Source organism: Podarcis pityusensis (assembly GCF_964106645.2).
Source record: "Podarcis pityusensis genome assembly, chromosome: 6".
Lineage (NCBI taxonomy): Eukaryota > Metazoa > Chordata > Lepidosauria > Squamata > Lacertidae > Podarcis > Podarcis pityusensis.
The window spans coordinates 15,355,096-15,380,515 of NC_138030.1; the positions used below are offsets into that span (position 1 = coordinate 15,355,096).

Below are 25,420 nucleotides of genomic sequence, written 5' to 3' on the forward strand. Positions count from 1 at the left end.
TCCTATTGTATTACAGTGTGATATGCTGGCCTGATGGGATGCAGGTGGTGTGGTGGTCTAAACCACAGAGCCTAGGACTGATCAGAAGGTCGGCGGTTCGAATCCCCACGACAGAGTGAGCTCCTGTTGCTCGGTCCCAGCTACTGCCCACCTAGCAGTTCGAAAGCACGTCAAAGTGCAAGTAGATAAATAGGTATTGCTCCAGTGGGAAGGTAAACAACGTTTCTGTGCGCTGCTCTGGTTCACCAGAAGTGGCTTAGTCATGCTGGCCACATGACCTGGAAGCTGTCTGCGGACAAACGCCGGTTCCCTCGGCCTATAGAGGGAGATGAGTGCTGCAACCCCAGAGTCTTCTGCGACTGGACCTAACGGTCAGGGGTACCCTTACCTTTATGCTGGCCTGACAGCCATGGACAGAAAGTCTCTACAGAGGGCGGTGAATACAGCTCATGATATCATGGGCTGTCCCTTGAGTCCACTAGATGACATCGCAAGGGATCGATGCCTTAGGAGAGCAAGGAAAATTCTCAGGGATGACTCACACCCCGGCCATCACCTCTTTATTCTTCTACCCTTGGGCAGGAGATATAGAAGTATAATCAGCCGTACCAACAGGCTAAAAATTAGCTTCTATCCATGGGCTGTTAGGCTGCTGAACGGAAAATAACATAGCAAAATTGACTAGCGAGGTGGTGTGTTGTTCGATAAGAGATTGAGTGTTTTTTTGGGGGGAGGCTCGTTTAATTTCATTGTACACAGGTTGTTGTTGTTGTTGTCGTTTAGTCATGTCCGACTCTTCGTGACCCCATGGACCAGAGCACGCCAGGCACTCCTGTCTTCCACTGCCTCCCGCAGTTTGGTCAAACTCATGCTGGTAGCTTCGAGAACACCGTCCAACCATCTCATCCTCTGTCGTCCCCTTCTTCTTGTGCCCTCCATCTTTCCCAACATCAGGGTCTTTTCCAGGGGGTCTTCTCTTCTCATGAGGTGTCCAAAGTATTGGAGCCTCAGCTTCAGGATCTGTCCTTCCAGTGAGCACTCAGGGCTGATTTCCTTAAGAATGGATAGGTTTGATCTTCTTGCAGTCCATGAGACTCTCAAGAGTCTCCTCCAGCACCACAGTTCAAAAGCATCAATTCTTCGGCGATCAGCCTTCTTTATGGTCCAGCTCTCATTGTACACAGGTTGTACAATGACAATAAAGGTATTATTATTATTATTATTATTAATGTTTGGGCCACTTGGGATATCCATGGGGCTTTGGATCCAGTGGATTCTAAGCTCCTAGTGCCCCACCCTGAAATAATAATTTTGGGGCTTTCCTCCGGCTGTCCACAGTGGTACCTTACTGCCTGCTTGTGTGGAGCAGGAGCCCCTGCCGCAGCAAAACTACTGCCTGAATCAGAGGTGCACCTCTCTGGTGACAGAGGTTGGCGGAGAGGCAATTGTGGACCATCCTGCCCATGCCCCATGGCCATTTGGGGTGTGTTAGGATTGCTCTGTAAGATGTCATAGCAGGAGAATAAAAACACAGCAAAGCAGAAAGTAATTTTAAAGTGTGCAGTCTTCATTACAGAATCTGTGGTGTAGTGGTTAAGAGCGGTAGTCTCCTAATCTGGGGAACCGGGTTCGCGTCTCCGCTCCTCCACATGCAGCTGCTGGGTGACCTTGGGCCATTCACACTTCTTTGAAGTCTCTCAGCCCCACTCACCTCACAGAGTGTTTGTTGTGGGGGAGGAAGGGAAAGGAGAATGTGAGCCGCTTTGAGACTCCTTAAAGGGAGTGAAAGGCGGGATATCAAACCCAAACTCTTCTTCTTCTCTTCTTCTCTTCAAGATGTCATAGCAGGAGAATAAAAACACAGCAAAGCAGAAAGTAATTTTAAAGTGTGCAGTCTTCATTGCAGAATCTTACCACAGCTGCTGATGGAAGTTGTCCTCACTTTGGGTGCATAGTCTCAACATTCATTCTCGTGGCAAAACACACACAGGGCCCCTCAAGTCTGGTGTTTTATTGAGGGCATATTCTGCAACGTAATTTTTGAGACAATAGTGGTGCCTTAGTGGAGCATTTTTTCTGCTTCATTTAGTTATTTTGCAATGCTTTCCCAATGCTATCACATTATTGCTGCCTGGGGGCGGTGGGGGGGGGGGGACGGGACTGCAGCGCAACAAAAGCAAGACAAACCAAGGACTTCCGGGTTGGCGCCTCTGGCAATGGCGGATTTCCTCCGATCGGGAGGAATCTGCTCCATGGAAAACAGGGTCTGAACCGCCACGGCGAGGCGGAGACCCATCAAAAACCACAGGCGGGAGAAGCCTGTGGACGTGGGATTCGGCTGGCACCTTTGCGCCCCCCCTACTCGCGGGGAAACCCGGTTTCGGGGATCCGGAGAGACGTGGGGTGAGTGGCGCGGTGCTTTGAATCAACTGCTTCTTTCACGGAGTGAAGCCGCATTGCTGTTTGGAGAGCGCTGACTTTTTCCTGTGGACAATTGGATTTTAAACAACTGGCCGTGAGTAGAACGGAAAATTGGATTAAGAAACTTTTTAATTTGGCACTGAAGCGGGAAGGTCTAAACAGGAAGTCCGCCTTCCGCTTTTGTAGATAGATTGAAGCAAAGACACGGCAAGCTAGAGTTTAGAAAGTCGTCTGTAAAGGATCAAATTTTTATCATTTAAAATTACTGAACCCCCCTTGGAAGCAGGAGAAGAGGGGGGGAACCTTTTTTAGACTGTTTAAACCTGCAGAAGAGAGAGTAAAGGAAGGTAGTTTTCCACCGTCTTGAACCTGGGAGCAGGGTGTCAGGTCAGACGTTTTGGGGAAGTTCATTGACTATGGACAAACGTTTTTGACAGATAGTTAAAAGAAGAGGAACATATTGATTTGATTGTTCCCCTTCGCATTTAAAAGGAACAAAATATTGACAAAATATCCGAAAAAGGAAAACTTTGTTGCTAGATCTGTTTTTTTTTTTTAAAAGATGGATACAAATAGAAATTGTTTCCCCTAGAGGGAGCTTGTGAAACTGTTATTAAAGCCGAAATGGGGAGCTTTGCAGCTGTAATAGATTAAGATCGTGGGACCAGACTTCGACCTTGAACAAGAATGTGCTCGGAGGCTCTGGTGCTTGCCTTTTGCAAGACAAGTGCTTTATTGGAACACTTACATGAGAAGATGGATTTGATGACTGTTGCGATTGGAAATTTTGGACAGGCAGTGGGTACCTATATAGAACCCACTCAGCAATTAATCCAGGAATGTGTTTTGACAGATCAGATGAGGGAGGAGGTTGTTGCTGGACCTCGGGTGGCAGAGATGGAGGGAACTGTGGCCCAGCAGGAACATGAGTTGTTGGATTTGACGAACGACCCTGGAAAAAGTCAGATTTGGAGAGATGGAGTCCAGCTTGGCTTGGAGATGGGGGGCTGGATAGACCCCCCCTATGCAGGGATGTTTTGACCCTTCAAGTCTGGCTTTGGGCCGGGGGGAGCTCGGAGTTGTGGGGGCCTTTAACTTTGGAGGGACCTTGAAACATGCCTTTAAATATCACATGGATTTCAGTGTTGACTATGGAAAAGGGGCTGACTTGTCGAGAAGGGACAAAAATATTGTCAAGCTGGAGTCTCCCCGAGTGAAAGGAGTAGAAGACAAAGTAAAGTACAGGTGTAAACATGAAGAAGACCTGCGGAAGGGACATGGAAAAGACTTAAGAGCCTCGGATATAAGGTCACCAGGTTGATGGACTAGATGGATGGGATAGAAAGGACTGACAAAACCCGAGACCAGGAAGAAGAGACGATGGATGAAAATTGGAAGAAAGTTATAAAAATTTATTTAGAAAAGTATCGTAAAATTAATGAGTATTAGAAAAATGTTGGGATGAAATTATTTGGCTTTAGCAGAAATTTTAAAAAGAATTATGTAAGAATATGTTATGGTTAAGAGAATTTGGTATAAATAAGATTTAAGTTTTAAGTTTTAGGGTTTTTTATGGTAAGATAAGGTTAAAATAGATTAAGGTAATTTAATGGCAGAATATTGTGAAAGATGGAAAGGATTTGCTGAGATAATTAACTAGAATACAAAAAGGGAGGTGTGAGGAGGTCGATGAAATAAGTTAATGACAGTTAAGGATCTGGAAATACTGGATTTGTTTTTAAATTTTTTGTTTATTTTTGCTTTTTGCTTTTGATGTATTGTGTGTTTTGCTTTTGCTTTTTGACTTTGGTTTTTACTAATTTGTATTGTTTAATTGTTACTTTTATCTACTTTTTTCTTTTCCCCCCTCTTTTTCTCATTTTTTCCTTCTTTTTTCTTGGTAACCTTAAAATTCTCAATAAATATCATTTTAAAAAAAACAAAAACAAAAGCAAGACAAACCAGAGGAATCTGTGGTATAAAAAGTTGTGAGTTTTAATAAATAAATAAAAACCACAGGACTTGAGCAGAAAGTTGTGGGATATTCACAGACTGGAAAGGAAATAGTGCAATCGTCCCCAAACATTTTCAGGAACAAACAGTATTGGAAGCGGCATCCCCAATAAGGGTTTTGAGCACAAATAATCAGGAATGCACAAGCAAAACAACATCTGGAAGGCCCTGTGGTAAAATTAAATAGATGCCTTTACAGCATTTGTAATAACACACTGTTCTAAATTTATTTTCTACAAACAATTCCTTGCCTAAGGTAGTCTTTGCATTTTATTCTTTGTTCTACACTAGTGTTGCCAAATCAGACATACAATTAACATTTTTCATTCTCATTCCTAAACTATCTTTTTTTTCTTCCAGGAAGGTCGTTGTTACTAATGTTTTTTACTGTTTCCATGTTACCTAAAGCAAAGTATTTGTTGTGTACTGAAGTTCTCACCCTGGGCAGCAGGGGGATACTGTAGATAGTTTTCACTCAGGTCCACATATGCAAATAAGGGATCGAAAGTGACGTTCAGTGATTGGATAGTTACAGAAAATGGTTACTGTTGAGTTCTAGTGGAGCTCTATATAAGCAGGCTGGCTGAACCCTTCAGTTCAGTTCTGTTCTGGCCTGTGAATAAACAAGAGCTGTTTGAAGAATCGCAGTGTCGTCTGATATGTTCACCCACAACTTAACAGTATTGTACTTCCATCTGAATCCTTTTGAATCTCACCAAAATACATAGGGGGGCTGACAAATCAACATTCAAAAGGTAAAAACATTGCTAAATCTAGTTACTAGAAGAACAAAGGCCTGTCAAAGTGAAAAGGAATCAGATCAACATTTTTAGGGTCAATATCTGTGAGTTCAGTCCCACCTGTCTTTATTCCAGGACTCTGAGACAAATAACTCCCAAGGGTTGTGTGGGCAGGCAGTAGAGTAAACGTGTGGGAGAAATTGCTACAAATTACCGTATTTTTTGCACCATAACACTCACTTTTTTCCTCCTAGAAAGTAAGGGGAAATGTCTGTGCGTGTTATGGAGCGAATGCCTACGGATGGCGGGGGGATCTGCTGCAGTTGTGAGCAGAGGATCCATGGTTCCCCTTCCTTCCCTCCTCCGTGGCTCGCTTTGAAACAGCAAAGCGGGAGAAGAGCCGCTGAGTGGGGAGGAGAGAGGGACAGAGAGCCTGCTTGCTTTAAAGGAGCAAAGCAAGCAGGCTCTCTGTCCCTCTCTCCTCCCCACTCAGCTCGCTAAATAGCATTATTAGCAGCATCCTTCTCCACACACCCCATGCGTGCTCCTTGTCCCTTGAGTGCTTTTCCTTCCCTCCACACTTAAAACGTGGTTACAAAGCACGGATCCACATGGATCCTCAGGATTTTTGCACTGGGTCACCCCAAATTCACCATCAGATCACATAGCATGTCCATAGCTACATCTTGCACCAAAAAAATCACGCACCCACTGTTGCCTGGGGTCGCAGTGGTGCAAAAACGTGGTTACAAAGCATGGATCCACATGGATCCTCAGGATTTTTGCATTGGGCTACTCCAAACTCACTGTCAGATCACATGTCTGTGGCCACAGCATGAACCACAAAAATCATACATCCACTGTCTCGTTTAGAATATTTTTTTTTTCTTGTTTTCCTCCTCTAAAAACTACATGCGTGTTATGGTCTGGTGCGTGTTATAGAGCGAAAAATACGGTACTTGTTGCAAGGTACTTGCTGGAAAACTGCAAAGTAGTTTAAATTCAGAAACTTTCTTTCTTGTTCAGTTTCGGGTCTCCAGCCAAAGCAGAACCACCTATCCTTTGAGGAGTCATTCCATCACATTTCTGTGTGAGCCAGCACTCTGGGATTTCCCCCCTTCCAATCAGGAAGGCAGTGGCAGAAACGAAGAGTGGGTTCCTTTGGGATGGATATTTTGTACACTTTCCAGAGTTAAAGTGAAGTGTAGATGGGTTCCCACAAGGCAAGACAGTGATAACATGCAAATACCTTTACTGAGCTACATAACTGGGAAACAGAGGCAAAGCAACTGCTTAAATACATTTCTGAAAGCCTGGGCCACTCCCACTCCCAACGTGATTGGCTGTCTAAACTTCCAAACTGCGAATCACGACGCAGAGTTCAAGGCCCAATGGCAGAGGCCCAAATCCTGAAATGTTCTGTGATTGGACAACATGTATCAAATCAGAACACAGGAGCTCAGAATCCTTAGTGCAGACGCAAGCTGAGGCAAACACAGACCACTGAATACATATCATAAAGTATGGCTTATAGATCACGCACCAATAGAAGGGAGAGCAGGGGCATCAGGAGAGCAGACTGAGAAAGGTGCACAGGTGTGTTTACATTACCTCTCCAGAGTGAAGTGGGGACTGTGAACACAACTATGCCCTTCCCCACTAGGGTTGGATGAACAAGGTGGGATTGGCTCCATCAGAAGAAGCCCTGCATAAGGACCTCCACTTGCTCACCAGGGCTTGGATCTTTCAGATTTCAGGCGGTGCCCTGTGCAAGACCAAAATTTAGTGCCCCCTGCCCCCTGCCTTCCCTTCTGCTCAATTCACCATGTCATCATTGCGATGGCCTGCAGTGTCCCCTAGTTTTGGCACCCAGTGCTGCAGAACTGGTTGCGAGGCTCTAATTCCACCTCTGCAGGGCTTATGCTCTCTCTTCTCCCCATATCCCCCTCCATGCTCCCCAATATTGGCTCAGGGTCAGGTGAGCCCCAGAACAACAGCTGGGGAGAGGAAAGGGGAGATGGTTCCGTCTGGTAAGCTACAATGCTTATGCTGATGGAACGATGGGATGAGCACGACAAAGTCCACCCGCTGCATTATAGAAATTATTTTGAGATTTGCGTGCGCACACACACAAGTTAACACAAGGAAATTTTATGCAACACAGGGTCCTCTTTCAGTGTCCTAATTGGAGATGAATTTCTTCATTTGGAGCAATGTGAAAGCAGAAACCTGATACACTGCCAGGTTCCACACTGCTTCTGTGCTTGATATAAGCTTCTTATTAATAGCCTTCTCACTGTGTCTACCACATGAAAACTAATCAAGGCCGCGCTGTGTATTGTGTTGCATTGTGAACCAAGCTTCAGCAGCTATTTTTATTAATAACACATTTTTTTTTTTAAAAAAGAAAACATGTTTTTGGTTCCCCCACCACATCACCTAGCTAATTTTTTTTTTTTTAAAAAAAGCTTGAGTGCTAACCCTGTATTGTATGCTATTTTCTCAAGTTAAAGCATGTACAGTGGTACCTCGGGTTACATACGCTTCAGGTTACAGACACTTCAGGTTACAGACTCTGGTAACCCAGAAATAGTACCTCAGGTTAAGAACTTTGCTTCAGGATGAGAACAGAAATCGTGCTCTGGCGACACGGCGGCAGCAGGAAGCCCCATTAGCTAAAGTGGTGCTTCAGGTTAAGAACAGTTTCAGGTTAAGAACAGACCTCCGGAACGAATTAAGTACTTAACCCAAAGTACCACTGTATGTTGCTTTTGCTATGCGGCTGTTTCGCTGGACATGAAGGCAATCAGCCATGTTTTCCTTTGTTCCTGAACTACACTGAATAAAGCTGTAAATATGCTCTCTCTGTCTGCCTCTTCCATTGTGGATGATTTATACACTCTGCTGACAGAGTGTGCACGGGTCTTGGAACGTATCTGAGGCTTGTGTCGCTAATTGACTGATGCTGTTCCACGGGAGACCAGTGATCGTCTGGAGCCAGCTGGGGGCCTGCCTGATGCCCCCATCTCCCTGGCAGTATCCCAACACATGCCACAAGAAGTCCACCTTAAGGGATTGCAGAACAGCTCACATCTCCCATCTCTTCTGTGTCAGTGAGGGTTAGGACTAGTCATTAGGCAGGGTGAAGCTGTTGCCTCAGGTGGCAGAAGACAATCGGGCAGCATGCCCATAGGTCTCCCGCCAGCCTTGTCACCTGTGGCAGAGAAGTAGTATCACCACTGGTGCCAATTGGGGCAAGATCCTGTCCCTGTTGGGTGAGATCTCACCCAAAATTGCATGCGATTTTGTGGAGTGCCGAGGATCTCATGGGATTTGGGGGCGAAATTTCACCCAGTATCAGCAGGAACTTGCCCCTAAAGCAGCACCAATGACAGCAGCACTTCACCAGCAATGGATTTTTACAAAACTGTTAAAAATAAAGAAAAATTAAGTTTGCAAAACAATAATTACCATGTGGTTAGGGTAGATCAACGTGTCAGTGTCCACTTATCCCCAGTGTAAATATGACATAACGGCAAAAGTCGGAAATTGAAAGTTAACTATAGCATGTACACGAAAATCGATTTCAGATTTGAAATCAGCATTGAAAGAACATATAAGAACAGTTGAAAAATCTCATGCAAAAGGAAATGGGAAAAAAAATTGTTCCCCAGTATACTGTGTATTCCAAGGGAATACAGTCCGTTTTTTTGCATGCCTCCAACTGTACATAGATATACATGTCATGTTCAATGCTATATAAGTCACTTACATTTATACTCATATCGTACTACTTTGGCTATGTGTTTAATAAAATATTGAATTCTTGCATTGTGAAAAACAAAGACTATGGTGAAAAGTGAAAAACATGAATTCCAAAAAAACCTAGAGCTTACAGAACATAACCAACTTTAGATATGAAATCAGCACGTCAAAATTAGGTTAGAACAACTGCAGGTGTCAATGCAACAAAATTTTTGTTCCCCAGTGTAGTTATTATGGTCTCTGTATGCTAGCTGTTTCAGTTTATATTGCTGTTTTAAAAGGATAGATTGCCCAGTTGTTTTGTGCTGCTAAACAATATGGCATTTTTATTGTAACTTTTGTACTCATTTGTGACGTTTTTATGATGTTGTAAACCACTCAAAGATTTCTTTGAAATGTGGAGCAGTATATAAATTACCCAAAGAACACAAATAAACTAGCAAGGAGTGTGGATAACTGTACCTTATTGATTGATTGGATTTATACTCCAAATGTCAAATGCTAGAAAAATCTGTCTATCCCAAGAGAAATTCAACTTGGAAAGAAGCCCTGTAGAATTGCATAAGGACGCAATACGAAAACTGTAACCAGTACAAAACACAGCTTGAAACCAGCATAAAACAATCAAATAGCACAAGGTCAACAACAACAATAATAATCCAGCAAGGGGAGAAACAAAATAGTTCCAAGAGCAAACAATGCATCCAATCTTCCAGCCTAAATGCAAGGACATGCACTCTGGCCTGCACTGGTATTGGCCAACTGAAAAAATGGGATAGGGCCCATTTTTGTACTTTCTGCTTTCAAGGAGATGTTGAGTCTTTACAATAGTGCAATTCTATCTTGGAGTCAGGAAATACTACAAGTTACATATGGCCTCTCTTTGGGCATTGTGGGCTTGTTGGACCTAAAGGTGGCATCTCACCACATGAAATCTCATATTTGGAAACATCATTTTTGTGCTGATCACACAAAACTGATAGCCAAATAATAGAACAATGTGCACCTCTATATGCCAAACTACCCATTCAGACCCCTCACCCTCCTTCTTTGGCGATCACTCATAGGCGAGTAAGATTGTCTTCCATAAACATGGTTTTAACAATGAGTCCGTAAGTGACTGAGGAGGCCAATTCTGGATCCACACGTCTTTCCACAGTGGGGACATTGGTTTCCAGGTGGGAGTTGATCACGGTGTGGGTTAGCCAAGTGTGCCTTCGTCCTAGCACGTTTCTCCCTTTCGTCCTGAGTTTGAGTGTCTTCAAGGCCCATGACACCTTTGGTAAAGGCTGTTCTCCAATTGGAGTGCTCGCAGGCCAGTGTTTCCCAGTTGTCAGTGTTTATACTACTTTTTAAAGATTTGCCTTGAGACAGTCTTTAAACCTCTTTTGTTGACCACCAGCATTACGCTTTCCATTTTTAAGTTTGGAATAGAGTAGTTGCTTTGGAAGACGATCATCAGGCATCCGCACAACATGACCAGTCCAACGAAGTTGATGTTGAAGAATCATTGCTTCAACACTGGTGACCTTTGCTTCTTCCAGTACACTGGTATTAGTTCACTTGTCTTCCCAAGTCTGTGTAACTAGCATGACCGGTGGTAAGTGGAGAAAAGCCTTAAGACTCTGAGGTTCCAGTCTATGCACTCTGCCATAGTTGACGGATGCTATTGTTGGATTCCTTACAAAGAGAGAGTTTGGCCATTTGGAGGAAATGTGCCTACAGATTTAGCCCCAATACTTACTGGTTTGCCCAATGTATGAAGACTTAAGAGCAGCTTTGTTGAAAGATTTATATCTTCCAGTCGGGAGACTGATTTGGCATCTGATTAAGAAGCTTTATGGCTGCAAACAAGAGGGGCAGACCTTTCCTTCCAAAGCCACATCCCATTTCTTCCTGATCAGAGTGGAAGCTGTCCGGATGACTGCTGCATATATGAAGGGCTTATGGAGCAGAGATTCTGTGCTGACAAATAGTTGAATGGTTCTTAGACTCCCTGCATAAATCAAAGTGCTTGGGGGAGAGGATGTAACATCTCGGCAAACCCTCAGAACACATTGCGTTATGCCAGGGTTCCCCAGAGATCCATTTAATTTACAGCTGCCACGTTTGAAAGCTGCAATCTGAAAGCCTCGTTCAGCAGGTTGAGTTCCCTCCAGATGGCTGTGCCTGCCTGAGAGTTCAAGGGGACCAAGGTTGTTTCATGCATCCTGACCACGGAAGGATGCATAAGCAGGCATCTTAAACAGTTCCCAAGAAACAGCCCACAACTCTACTTGAGCAGGAACCGAGAGCGGAGAAGAAGGAAATGATTTCTCAGTCCCAGAGCACAGTTATCACGATTATTATTTTTCAACTGCAAAATGAACAAATGAGATACTCAACAAAATGTTGTAGTGTGGAGTGCTCCTGTTCAGGGTTCCAGCCAACCAACCATGCCATGCACCCCATTCCGTTCCTCCTTCCCATTGTTTCCCCATTTCCTACCTCAACACGGAGCCAGAATTCTGTGCCCGTGTTTAGTATTGTCAGAATAGACAATACTGGCCTTGACTGAGGTGGGGAATATCAGGCCTGGGGGCCAAATGTGGCCCTCCAGGTCACTCTATCTGTCCCCAGGACTCTCTCCAGGCCACATGACCTCCTCAGTCACACCCCCTCAACTCTCATCATCCTCAAATGTTTCTGCCTGGCTGGTACATGTCCATTAGCTCGGATAATGCCTCTTGGTTGTCTGAATGGGGAATGGAGAGGAATATCTGTGTGAAGAAACTAACCTTCTGTACAAAGTTAATTTTACATTTGCTGCTCTGCCGGCTTTCGCTTCTGACTCTGCCCACCAATAGCATGCAATCTCTGAATAGCTGCCTGGGGGGGGAATAATAATAATAATAATAATAATAATAATAATAATACTTCATTTATACCCCACACATCTGGCTGGGTTGCCCAAGCCACTCTGGTTGGCTTCCAAGACATTGTTGTTGTTTAGTCGTTTAGTCGTGTCCGACTCTTCATGACCCCATGGACCAAAGCACGCCAGGCACTCCTGTCTTCCACTGCCTCCCACAGTTTGGTCAGACTCATGTTTGTAGCTTCGAGAACACTGTCCAACCATCTCGTCCTCTGTCATCCCCTTCTCCTTGTGCCCTCCATCTTTCCCAACATCAGGGTCTTTTCCAGGGAGTCTTCTCTTCTCATGAGGTGGCCAAAGTATTGGAGCCTCAGCTTCACGACCTGTCCTTCCAGTGAGCACTCAGGGCTGATTTCCTTAAGAATGGATACGTTCCAAGACATAAAAACATAATAAAACATCAAACATTAACAGTAACAATCTAATCCAATATAAAAGTCATAATAACTTTAAAATAAACAACTTATATCAAACAAAGCAACATTCAACAATCCATCAGAATCTAATAATAAACAGTAAAATTAAGCACCAGCAAATAATAATTAAACTGTTCAAACACAATAAAGAATTACCAATCTATAATCAATAAAAGTAACATCAAATCACAATGCATAAAATAGCACAAGACATACAAAACCAAGTAAAAGGATCAAATGGAGAAACAAAGAAGCACAACTTATAAAACTATTTTAAAAAAACCTCCCTGAATTCTTGTCTTCCCACCTAAAAAGCTGCTGTTCTCAAAGTCATAGTCTGGGAAAAGCTAGGTGGGGCAAGACTAGGGTTACCAGATGTCCTTGGATTTGCAAATCTGTCCCCGGACAAATTCCGTCCCTGGAATGTCCCCAGATTTGCAAATCTGTCTCTGGGAAATGTGGCAGCGGCAGCTCAGCAGCCTGGAGCCAGCTTGGTAGCGCAGTTGGCTCTGGCTGGCTTCAGGAGCTACTCTCTGCTGTGGCGCCCACCATTTTTCCTCGCCAGAAGTCCCCATATGATGTGTCTTGTGCGCATAGGATGTGTCTTGTGTGATCTCCTTTGTTTTGACTGATCAGGGGAGGCTCAGGAGTTGCGGGCAGGCGGCCGTTGCCCAATTTTTTAAAAACTCTGTGCATTTATGTTTCACAGGGTGCAAAAGAAGGGCTTTGCACCTTTATACAATAATCAAGTAGCATAATAGCAAACAGTGACCGCCAGCCTTCTCTTTCTCTGAGACCTTGTGCTGGTTCTGTGAGCATCTGTTAAAGGCAGGAGCTGTTCCTTTCTGCCCTTCAGATCAATGCATGGAGTTTCCAAAGAGTCCCAGTTGCCATGCAACACAAGCTGAGTTTGAAAGGAAAGTGGTAGCTTCCAGTTAACACCATCTTTTATATCAATCTGCCCTGGGCCATGCAGCCTGATGTACTAGTAGCAGCAAGATGCATCCATCACATGTGAAAATCTCCACATAGCCACCCAAAAGATGGTTTGGCGGGATGGTGGGGTGGCGTGAAATGGGGGCAAAGGCAGACAAGATTTAGATGGGGTGCTCGAGTTCAAATGAGTGTGATAAATACTACTACTCACTTTGAGTGCATCAAAGGCACGTGGCGCAAGGTGATGTGAAAAGAACAAATGTAATTTTCAGAAAATTGCTTTCCGTTTCCTGGAATTGCTAAATATGAGCTCTCTCTCTCCCTCTCCACTTTTTCTCGGCTGTATGGATAAGGTAGAATGGATGGAACTGGGTACAGTGGGGCCATTTATTTTGCAGAATGCATTTAGAGTAAGTTGCTGTGATGGTTGGGCATTTGCTTATTCCCCCTTTCTCTTTCAACAACATTTGCATTAGGGGAAAAAAGACCTAATGCATAATGTTCTGTGCACTGGCTGCTCTCTCTGAAGTGTCAGGAAAATAACCTCTAGTACAAGTCTACAGGAACATCTTTCAGTAGCTGTGTTGATTATGTTACGTTTATTTCTTGGGCAGCTGGATGGCTGGCTTTCTGGATCCTGCTGAGTTTATTTGGAAGGAGTGTAAAACGAGAAGGCTGATCACGCTATGGCAGTCCAGAGAGCCTTAATAAGTTAACCATGACTTCTGCTGCCTCCACTTCAGACACCTGCATATGAAAAGGAAAACTGGAATAGAAACAAAAGAACAAGGAGGTTTGGGAAAAAGTTTTAACAGTTTGGGAATTAAGGGAATCCTACCAGACGCTGTTGGAGAAAATGGCACAGGAAAAATCGTTATGAGTGAGTCAGGACTTCAGGAAATCTACTGAGTAATAAAGAAAGGGAAAAAAGTCTCAGCACCTCAAGGGGTAAAAGAGACATAATGCCCATGGAATTCAGTACATTCGAGAGAAACTTGGAACTGATGCCTGATTATTGTCTTCCAAAGCAACTACGGTAAAGGGACCCCTGACCATTAGGTCCAGTCGTGACCGACTCTGGGGTTGTGGCACTCATCTCACTCTATTGGCCGAGGGAGCCAGTGTACAGCTTCTGGGTCATGTGGCCAGCATGACTAAGCCGCTTCTGGTGAACCAGAGCAGCACACGGAAACACCGTTTACCTTTCCGCCAGAGCAGTACCTATTTATCTACTTGCACTTTGATGTGCTTTTGAACTGCTAGGTTGGCAGGAGCAGGGACCGAGCAACGGGAGCTCACCCCATTGCAGGAATTCAAACTGCCGACCTTCTGATCGGCAAGTCCTAGGCTCTGTGGTTTAACCCGCAGCGCCACCTGCGTCCCTTCCAAAGCAACTACTCTATTCCAAACTTAAAAACAGAAAGCGTAATGCTAGTGGTCAACAAAAGAGGTTTAAAGACTGTCTCAAGGCAAATCTTTTAAAAATGTAGTATAAACACCAACAATTGGGAAACACTGGCCTGCGAGTGCTCTAATTGGAGAACAGCCTTTACCAAAGGTGTCATGGGTTTTGAAGACACTCAAACTCAGGACGAAAGGGAGAAACGTGCTAGGAGGAAGGCAGGCTTGGCAAATCCACACCGTGATCAACTCCCACCCAGAAACCTATCTCCCCACTGTGGAAGGACATGTGGATCCAGACTTGGCCTCCACAGTCACTTACGAACTCACTGCTGAAACTGTGTTCATGAAAGACAATCTTACTCGGCTACGAGTGATCGCCAGAGAAGAAGAAGGAAGACAATACCTGACATCACCCAGCTACAACAAATGCAATCTTCTGAATATTCCATCCTCAAGGATTATGTGCAAGCCAGGCTGTCATTTCCCCTAATTTTACCTGCACACAAACATTTTACATGTAATAAAGAGAAAATGGAGAACAGTATCAGAATATTAGGAGTGCACGTGTCTGCATTTCTGAACGTGTAATGAAGTCAACACTATTAGAAGCAGAGAAGGGAAACAGGAATACATGCATGTAAAGTAGATTAATAGTAGAGATGTTTCAGAGAAGGTTAGAAAGCTTAGAATACAGGTAAAATGACAAGTCTGTTTGACAGGCATTTAAAATTGGAAAAATTGCAGTTAACTGTGCCTAACCATGGTAGACTTTGCAAATGAAGTAACAATTTCAGACTGAAGCCTGGAAATTAACACAAAGAGAGAAAATTTTCAAATGAAAATGGAAACATTGTATGTCCAAGAACAAAAGAGAAGAAAATAAGATAAAATTTAAAAGCCTTAGGTAAGATTTGGAAGATAAACTGTGGGAAATGAAACAAGGAAGAATGGAATATATGATGGGAGGGGTGGAATTTAGTAGTTTTGAAATTGGTAGATGAGAAAATGCCATTCCCAAAAAATCTTCCTTGAAATAATGGCAGACAGATACAAAATTGAGACTGAGTGCTATAAAGAAGTAATAATGAACTCAATCTTGAGAATAGACTTCTGAATGCACCAAATCAAAAGTTCCTGAGAAGTTGTAAAGGAAGTAGAGAGAGACAAAATGCCTGAGAATTACTACAAAAATGCTGCGTTTTAGAAGATGGCTTTGTAAAAGTTAGTTTGAAAAAGTTGGAACAATTAATATATTTTAAAGGGGGAAAATATTTTTAAAAAGATGTTAGTCTGTCCCTCTTCCCGCTCTCCTGATTTCAGCTAGCTGCATCTCTTTCATTTAATTCCTCCTGCGGCATTACTCTATCAGAAAAGACTAATAGGCTGAAAGCATAAGCCAAAGACAAAAGGGGCATTTGCTATCTATTTACACAAAGACATGAAACAAACTTTGCAAATGGTCTGCACAGTTGCAAAGGTGACTCACTCACGCATTTGCAGATCATTTGAAACTAATGGACCCGAAGACCAAAATCGTCATCTCAAATGGCAGGATGTTATTCATACTCAGGGACGATGATATCTAAACTGGTTCACGCAGAGAGTGTTTTGCTGAGTGGCAGTGGTGTCATCTGAACAAAGCTTGTTTTCAGAAACCAAAAGTTTTGTGGTTTTGTGAGATTGAAAGGACACTGTAGCACTGTGTGGGTGGGGTGGGGAGGGTTACCCTCAAAATCTTCTAGCCCTTGGGCTGCACAGGCATTCTGCTTCAGTTAATTCCTCCACCCTCAATCCCTCACCCCCCAGTTCATTTCCCTCTCAGATCCTGTATATGCAGAGAAAGAGGCAGGGCCACAGTTTGGACACAGGTGGCATCTTCCACAATGATGCCAGACTCTTTCATCCTGCTGAACAAGGTTGCTATCTTTTCCACCAACCAGTGTATCTATGCCCTTATTGGCAGCTTGATGTGTGTGGATATTGTTGTGAGTGTTTGTATGTGTGTGTGCACATGTGCGCGCGCTCGCGCGTTAGGCTGCATGCCTGAGTCTTCACTTCCTTCCTCTCATCTCCTCCTCCTCCTCCTAATAATAATTGGGTTTCCCCAGCCACTCTGGGCTGCTTCCAACAAAATATTAAAATACAATAGTCCTTCAGATATTACCGTATTTTTCGCTCTATTGGACGCACCGGACCACAGGACGCACCTAGTTTTTAGAGGGGGAAATCAAGGAAAAAAATATTATCCCCCCCCCCAGCCCCAAAGAGCAACGGACAGGCTGCATGCAGCCTGTCCACTTCTCCCAGAGCTTCTCGGGGCTGCGGGGGAAGCCCGGGTTCCCCCCCCCAGCCCCAAAGAGCAAAGAAGCCAAGACAGTGCGCGGGATCCATAGCCGCACAACCTCTCCAGCCAGGAGCTAAACCTCTCCAGTGCAGCTAAAGAAGACAAGGCAGCAAGCGCGATCCATCCCGCTCACTGCCTTGGCTTCTTCTTTAGCCTTGCACAGCATCTTTAGTCTTGCGCAACGGGATGGATTGCGCCCGCCGTCCACCGGGGCTGGACTAGATGACTCCTGGGGTTCCCTTCCAACCCTGCAATTCTATGACCTCGGAAGGTGTTTGGGGTCTCCACCACTGGAGGCTTTTAAGCAGCGGTTGGGGGACCATCTGCCTGGCGTTCTTTAGCTGTGATTCCTACATTGTGAGGGGGCTGGGCTAGATGACCCTTGGGTGGCCCTCCCAACTCTATACAGTCCTACAGTTCTGTGGCAGGAGATCCACAGCCACTTCACACAATGCCCACTCCCAATTTTCATCTGAGAGACATGTGTCTCTCAGTACCCCCCTACCTGCCACACTTCCCCCACCCCACTTAAGCTGAGGGAATTCCTGCCCAGAGAAACTCCCAGCAATCAAGGAGGAGGAATCCGCTGCAGCCGTGAGCAGCGGAGGATCCATGGTCCCCTTCCTTCTCTCCTCCGTAGTTGCTTTGAAGCAGGAAAGTGGGAGAGGAGCTGCTTACACGAGTGTAAGCTGCTCCCCTCCCACATTGCCGCTTCAAAGCAATCACGGAGGAGGGAATCCGCTGAAGCCTCCAGCAGCGGAGGATCCATGGTCCCCTTCCTTCCCTCCTCCGTGGTTGCTTTGAAGCAGGAAAGTGGGAGAGGAGCTGCTTACACGAGTGTAAACTGCCCCCCTCCCACTTTCCTGCTTCAAAGCAATTACGGAGGAGGAATCCGCTGAAGCCTCCAGCAGCGGAGGATCCATGGGTCCCCTCTTTCCCTCCTCCGTGGTTGCTTTGAAGCAGGAAAGTGGGAGAGGAGCTGCTTACACGAGTGTAAACTGCCCCCCTCCCACTTTCCTGCTTCAAAGCAATTACGGAGGAGGAATCCGCTGAAGCCTCCAGCAGCGGAGGATCCATGGTCCCCTTCCTTCCCTCCTCCGTAGTTGCTTTGAAGGAGGAAAGTGGGAGAGGAGCTGCTTACACGAGTGTAAGCTGCTCCCCTCCCACTTTGCTGCTTCAAAGGGAGCCCGGGAGGAGGGAATCTGCTGCAGCCTCGAGCAGCGAAGAGGATCCATGGATCCCCTCTTTCCCTCCTCCGTGGTTGCTTTGAAGCAGGAAAGTGGGAGAGGAGCTGCTTACACGAGTGTAAACTGCCCCCTCCCACTTTCCTGCTTCAAAGCAATTACGGAGGAGGAATCCGCTGCAGCCTCGAGCAGCGGAGGATCCATGGTCCCCTTCCTTCCCTCCTCCGTAGTTGCTTTGAAGGAGGAAAGTGGGAGAGGAGCTGCTTACACGAGTGTAAGCTGCTCCCCTCCCACATTGCCGCTTCAAAGGGAGCCCGGGAGGAGGGAATCTGCTGCAGCTTCCCCCAACTCCCGCAGAAGCCGCACGCTCTTTAAAGGGGCTGTGCGGCTTCTCCTGGCTTTTGGGGGGGGGGATTCCCCCACCTCGTAGAAAAGCCCGCAGGAGCCGCGCAGCCTTTAAAGAGGGTGCCGCTCTTGGGGGCTTTTCCCCCAGGAGGGAGAAGGGACTGCTGCAGCCAGTCACTCCCTTCTCCCTCCTAGAGAAAAGCCCGCAAGAGCGCACGAAGCTTGTGTGCGGCTCTTGAGGGCTTTTCCCGCCTGCCCCCCCCCCTGCATTCGCTCCATAGGACGCACACACATTTCCCCTTGCTTTTTAGGAGGGAAAAAGTGCGTCCTATGGTGCGAAAAATACGGTAAAAGCTTCCCTAAACAGGGCTGCCTTCAGATGTCTTCTAACAGTCTGATAGTTGTTTTTTCCTTTGACATCTGGTGGGAGGGTGTTCCACAGGGCGGGTGCCACCACCAAGAAGGCCCTCTGCCTGATTCCCTGCAACTTCGCTTCTCGCAGTGAGGGAACAGCCAGAAGGCGCTTGACGCTGGACCTCAGTGTCCAGGCAGAACAATGAGGGTGGAGACTCTCCTTCAGATATACTGGACCGAGGCCGTTTAGGGCTTTAAAGGTCAGCACCAACAGTTTGAATTGTGCTTGGAAACATACTGGGAGCCAATGTAGGCCTTACAAAACTGGTGTTTTGTGGTCTCGGGGGGGGGGGGGCTCCCAGTCACCAGTCTAACTGCCGCATTCTGGATTAGTTGTAGTTTCTGGGTCACCTTCAAAGGTAGCCCCACATAGAGCGCATTGCAGTAGTCCAAGTGAGAGATAACTAGAGCATGCACCACTCTGGCGAGACAGTCTGCGAGCAGGTAGGGTCTCAGCCTGCGTACCAGCTGCCCTGGACACAGAATTGACCCGCACCTCCATGGACAGCTACGAGTCCAAAACAACTCCCAGGCTGCACACCTGGTACAGTTACCGATTCAGGACCAGGGAGTCCTCCACACCCGCCCGCCTCCTGTCCCCACAAAACAGTACTTCTGTCTTGTCAGAAGAAGAAGAAGAAGAGAAGAGTTTGGATTTGATATCCCGCTTTATCACTACCCAAAGGAGTCTCAAAGCGGCTAGCATTCTCCTTTCCCTTCCTCCCCCACAACAAACACTCTGTGAGGTGAGTGGGGCTGAGAGACTTCAGAGAAGTGTGACTGGCCCAAGGTCACCAAGCAGCGGCATGTGGAGGAGCAGAGACGCGAACCCGGTTCCCCAGATTACGAGTCCACTGCTCTTAACCACTACACCACACTGGCTCTCAGTGTTCTCACTCACTGGCTCACACTGGCTCACACTGGCTCTCAGTGTGGTGTCAGGATTCAACCTCAATCTGTCGGTCCATCCATCCTCCAACTGCCTCCAGATACTCACACAGGACCTTCACCGCCTTCAATGGTTCTGATTTGAAAGAGAGGTAGAGCTGGGTATCATTTGCATACTGATGAACACCCAGCACAAAGACCCTGATGATCTCTCTCTCTCTTTTTTTAAAAAATAATATTTATTAATTTTCAACCATTTAAACACAGCAAAACAGAAAAACAAAAAAGAAAGAACAAAAAAAGAAAAAAAGAAAAACATAGAACAAAGCAAGACACAAACCATTTCAAACACAAAACAATTTCAATGTCTTATTTTTCATTCCCTTATTTCCACGACCTCCTCCCACCTCCCTTTTTGTTTTCCACTTCTGTTAATTATTTCAGCAATTCCTTTCCATCTTCCTCTGTTTTCTATCCTATAATTATCTTAACATATTCTAGCCTTATTTTCCCTTTAATGCACTATTAATCTATTTATACTTGATTCTTTATAACATTTCTACTAAAGCCATATAACTTCATTCCAACATTTTTCTAACATTCATTATTTTTACAGTGTTTCTATAAACAGTCTTAAACTTTTTCCAATCTTCTTCCACTGACTCTTCTCCCTGGTCTCGGATTTCTGCCAGTCGTTTCCGCCAATTCCATATAGTCCATCAACTTCATCTGCCATTCTTCCCGAATGGATAAATCTTGTGTCTTCCAGTACTTCACAATGAGTATTCTTGCTGCTATTGTTGCATACATGAAAAAAATCCTATCCTTCTTTAACACCAATTGGCCGACCATGCCCAGGAGAAAGGCCTCTGGTTTCTTCGAAAGGGTATATTTAAATACCTTTTTCATTTCGTTATGAATCATCTCCCAGAGTGTCTTAATCCTTGGGCATGTCCACCAAAGGTGAACTCTAATCCTCAAATTCATCTGTTTTTCTTTAAGTTCTGTCGAAGCAAGCGTCAACGTATGTTCATCAAATTGCCTCTGTAGGGCTGGGGCTCTCTTTCTCTTTCTCTCCAGTTGTGTCACTTTACCTTCAGCAGCAACAGCTTTTTCCCCAATTTCCTCCACAGTTTGCCATATCAAAATAGGTTCTTGTATCAATTTCTGGGTGGTTTCTGTATTGGTATTATTTATACTTTCTGTATTTAAGTTAGTTTTAGTAATTGAAACATCCACTTTCGCATTTATCATGTCCATTTTCCTGTGAAGCTGATCCAATGAGTCATTTATCTTGTATAATGCAGCCACTAAAGCCTCTTCTGTCGACATTTCTTGGTTTTAAATATACTAGTACAAAGACAACAACAAAAAGAGCAGGAGGGCCTAATGATAGACCTCTCCTGGATTGTTACCAAGTCCTCCCAGACCTTAGTGTTTTGTCAACAGTTGACTGGTCTGTTTTTCCTCTTCCATTTACCATAACACTTAAAAGATTCAAGGTCAGTCCCAGCGTCTCACGGTTTTTAACTTGCAGCTGGAAATTCCCCTAGCCCAGCTCTTGTAAAGCAACCAGTTTCAAAGGCTTCCACTAGGGGGAAACAGTTTCTATTTGTAATAGTCAATAGTATCCTCTTTTAAACAATCCAAGATTCGTTTCAAATTAGTTACAATTTTCAGTTACTTTTACTCCTTTTTAAAGCAGCCGGAGACAGTAGAGACAATGTATTTCTCTTATTTAGCTAGCTGTCAATGAACGTTCTAAACGCTGTCAATGAACATTCCAAAAGACGTCAGTCCTACTAGCAGCCTGTTTCCGGGGTCAGAGCGGCGGTGTTTTAAGTCTCTTCGCTCTCTCCCGCAGGCATATTCAATCCGCAACTTCCCCCTCTCTTCTCCTGCCTCCAAGAGGGGGTTTAATGTTCTTTACCGTTGGAAATTTAATCTTTTACAAAAGACCTTCCAGGACTCCAGCTTGCAACTTCATTGCCTCAGTCTATATACAAAAGGGGAAGGCGGACTTCCTGTTTTGAACCTCCCCGTTACGGTGCCAAATTAAACATTTAGAAATCCAATTCTTCCATTTCAGCTTTACTCACGGTTAATTACTTTAAAGTCAAATTGTCCACAGGAAAAGGTCAGCGCTCTCCGGCAACAGCTATGCGGCTTCGCTCCGTGGAAGAAGCAGACGATTCAATGCACCGCACCGCTCACCCCATGTCGCTCCGGAGCCCCAAAAACCAGGGTTCCCCACGAGTGGGGGAGGGGCAAAAGGTGCCCGCCGAATCCCACGTTCACAGGCTTCTCCCGCCTGTGATTTTAACGGGTCTCCGCCTTCGCCGTGGCGGCCAGACCCAGATTTCCACGGAGCAGATTCCTCCCGGTCAGAGGAATTATGCCATTACCGGAGGCGCCTCCCCCAGAAGTCCGACCCTGATGATCTCTCTCAGTGGCTGCTTGTAGATGTTGAAAAGCATGGGGGAGAGGACGGAACCCTGAGGCACCCCACAAGTGAGAGCCCAGGGGTCTGAACACTCATTCCCCAACACAACTTTCTGAACACGGCTGAGGAGGAAGGAGCAGAACCACTGTATAACAGTGCCCTAATACCTGTTCCTCCATGTGTTTTCCTTTGCTTCTTCCTCGTCTCTCACCATCAGCCATCTCCGCTTCCCCTTTGTAGCTAGAATCTTAAAAAAGAAACCCAACAACACGTTTCTGTATAATAACTAAACGACGTCTGGATGTCTGTGAAGATATTCCCTGCAATATCTTTTCTCCACAGCACAATAATTGAGAACAAAATACACCCACTGGAAAATAATAAATCCCTAGCTGTGTTTATGTTTCTGCTGCATTTCTGTTCCTGCCAAAGATGTCTAGAACTGGAAAAACACTTCACAGTAGGAACAGTTGCTGCAATCATGTGTGAGAGGGAAAGGGATTGTGCCCTTTGTGGGGGATTTTGCCATCAAATGAACAATGCATGCCTATGCTAGTTAGGAAAGAAAGGGGTTAAAGACCACAGAGTTGTAAATTGCTAGAGAAGTCTCAGCTACGACTCACCCCCTCATCTTTGGGGAGGGAGGAAGTAAGGCTTATTTCCTGTTCCTTTTTGTCTCTCCTTCTTCTCCTTTGAACCATGTCACCAGACATTTGAAACTGGGACTCCAGACTCAGGCCATGTGTTTGAGACTAACATCTGCATTTTGCAACTAAAATTACCTTGTCTGTGTTGTTTCTGTTGTAGCATTAAATGATGCATGAGTGAGACCTCAGATTACTGTAAGTAAAGCATTTAAACTTCCTTACTGTTGTGGTATATTCACTCCGAGAGGGGTAGAGGCGGGGGAGCACAATTGTGAGCTCTTAATGCTAGGACATTTAAAGGCCGAACAACCTACATTTCCTGCACTTTGCAAATGCACATTTCTGTTTTAAACTCTGCTGGGGGCTCTTTTGCGTAGAGAGTGAGTCAAGCCCCCCCCTCCACTTTTTAAAATTCAGACAGTCAGCCATTTTTCTTTTGCAGTTCCCTACACCCATAGGACTTCAGTATTAACTGGCTTTCCCCAGTTATTTCCCAACATCCTAAATTTGGGGTTAATTGTGTTATCTTATGTGTGATCAGATTTGCACATTAGCAGCTCAGGGGTTCAGGGAGAAAAGCATAACAAGTGATAAAAACAACAGACTCAATATTGTAATTGAAAAGAATAATAAAAAAAGATTGATTGATGTACAGTGTTTCATTCAAAACATATCATTATGCATTTTCTGGGAAGGGGTAGGCTGTATGCTGTAAAGGTAAACGTAAAGGGACCCCTGACCATTAGGTCCAGTAGTGACTGACTCTGGGGTTGCGACGCTCATTTCGCTTTATTGGCCGAGGGAGCCGGCGTACAGCTTCCGGGCCATGTGGCCAGAATGACTAAGCCACTTCTGGCGAACCAGAGCAGCTCACGGAAACACCGTTTACCTTCCCACAGGACCGGTACCTATTTATCTACTTGCACTTTGATGTGCTTTCGAACTGCTAGGTTGGCAGGAGCAGGGACTGAGCAACGGGAGCTCACCCCGTCACGGGGATTCAAACCGCCGACCTTCTGATTGGCAAGTTCTAGGCTCTGTGGTTTAACCCACAGCGTCCCTAGGCTGTATGCTGAGACCCTTCTAATTCCTGGAATAGCCAGTCAAGTTTCCTGGTGAGGTCCATTAAGGAAACAAAGTGAGAGGCTCTGTGCCAGAGAGAAAATGTGTTGGCCCCCTCCATCAACTCACTGGTAGTTAGAAAGGTAAAAGCCAGAGTTGAAAATTGAGTTATGTAAGTAGGAAGGTATAAGATGGAAGCAAGCCAATAGGCTGGGAAGGCAGAGAGTCAGAGCAAAGCCTGATTTCTGCTGGAATCCAAAGCTGTGGGTTCCAGAGAGTTGATCATGTTGAGCCTCAGGTTGGATATATGTGCAAATATAATAAAGATACAATGGTCTCTGCACACAGTAGCACAGAGTTGTGCTTTTCCTTCCTTGCCATCCATTTTGGTCCACCGTGGCTTCTCTGCTGTTTGTTGAACGTGATGGATTTTTTTAGGCCCAACAGGACCATTTCATTTTCATTTATTTATTTTAAACAGTGAAGCAGGAATATTAACTGGTCAATTAGAGGCAATGTCAATTTTTTGAGCAGAGGCAGTCAAAATTGCCACTAATTCTCAAGGCGGGTGATGTGTGCTCTGACATCTATCAACAACATTTGACTGTTCTGGACTGATGACAATGGAAATGTCCTCATCTGCAGCGAATAGATTCTATCCACTTACTAGATTTTTGTGTTGTGTTCCAAAGGAATTATCCTTCCCTGGACTGGAGCAGCAACAGTTGTGCATAAGGGAATCCCAACAGAGCAGAACAGAGTTGTCTGCCCCAGGGCTGTTACCTAGCTCACTAAGGCAGCAACATTAACCCCACACACCTGGGACCAAGCCTACTTCTAAGAAGACATGTCTAGGATTCTGTTGTAATGTTGTAATGTTCGAAACATTAGAAAGAGGAGAGGGGCATTGATTTTGCCTCCTCCCAAAATGACAACTTCATGCCATGTTTATCTCAAGCTCCATCTGATTTAGAACAGTATCATCAATGGTACTAAGCAGCCATGGCTTCTGCCAATGGGGAACTGTAGTTTGTTAAAGATGCAGAGCATTGCTAGGGGACTCTTGTTCCCTCCACAGAGCTTCTATTTCCAGAACTGTATAATGATAGCATGGTATCGACATCCATCAAGGCATCAAGGATAATGTACAGTTCATTGGCAAAGGTAACCCACCAGGAAAACCAAGGCCATTTCAGTTCCAAACCCAGGCCTGAATCATTTCCCCCCAAGCAGGTCCACCCCTCTTGAGCACCTTGCCAAAAAGGGAAATATTTGTGACTGGGCGGTAGCTATTCAAAACTTCTAGGTCTAGGAAGGTCCTCTTAAGGATGGGATGTATCTCTTTAAGGACATGTGCCACCACTTCCTCCTGCATTAACCACTCCCTGGACCCACCTAGTCAACCCCTCTCAGCTAGGGTTGTCATATATCCTCTTTTCCCAGGACACATCCTCTTTTTCAGGTCTGGCTGCCCTATGCCCTCT

At 45.2% G+C, this 25,420-nt stretch overlaps 1 long non-coding RNA gene across 1 annotated transcript; it reads right to left on the reverse strand.

Annotated features, from left to right (window-relative positions):
* Nucleotides 1-13,077: 13,077 nt before the first annotated feature.
* Nucleotides 13,078-15,099, reverse strand: LOC308480334. The gene is made up of 3 exons (XR_013988052.1): nt 15,013-15,099; nt 14,044-14,110; nt 13,078-13,952 (listed from the first exon to the last, which is right to left on the reverse strand). It is a non-coding gene; the product is annotated as an uncharacterized lncRNA (long non-coding RNA).
* Nucleotides 15,100-25,420: the final 10,321 nt, after the last annotated feature.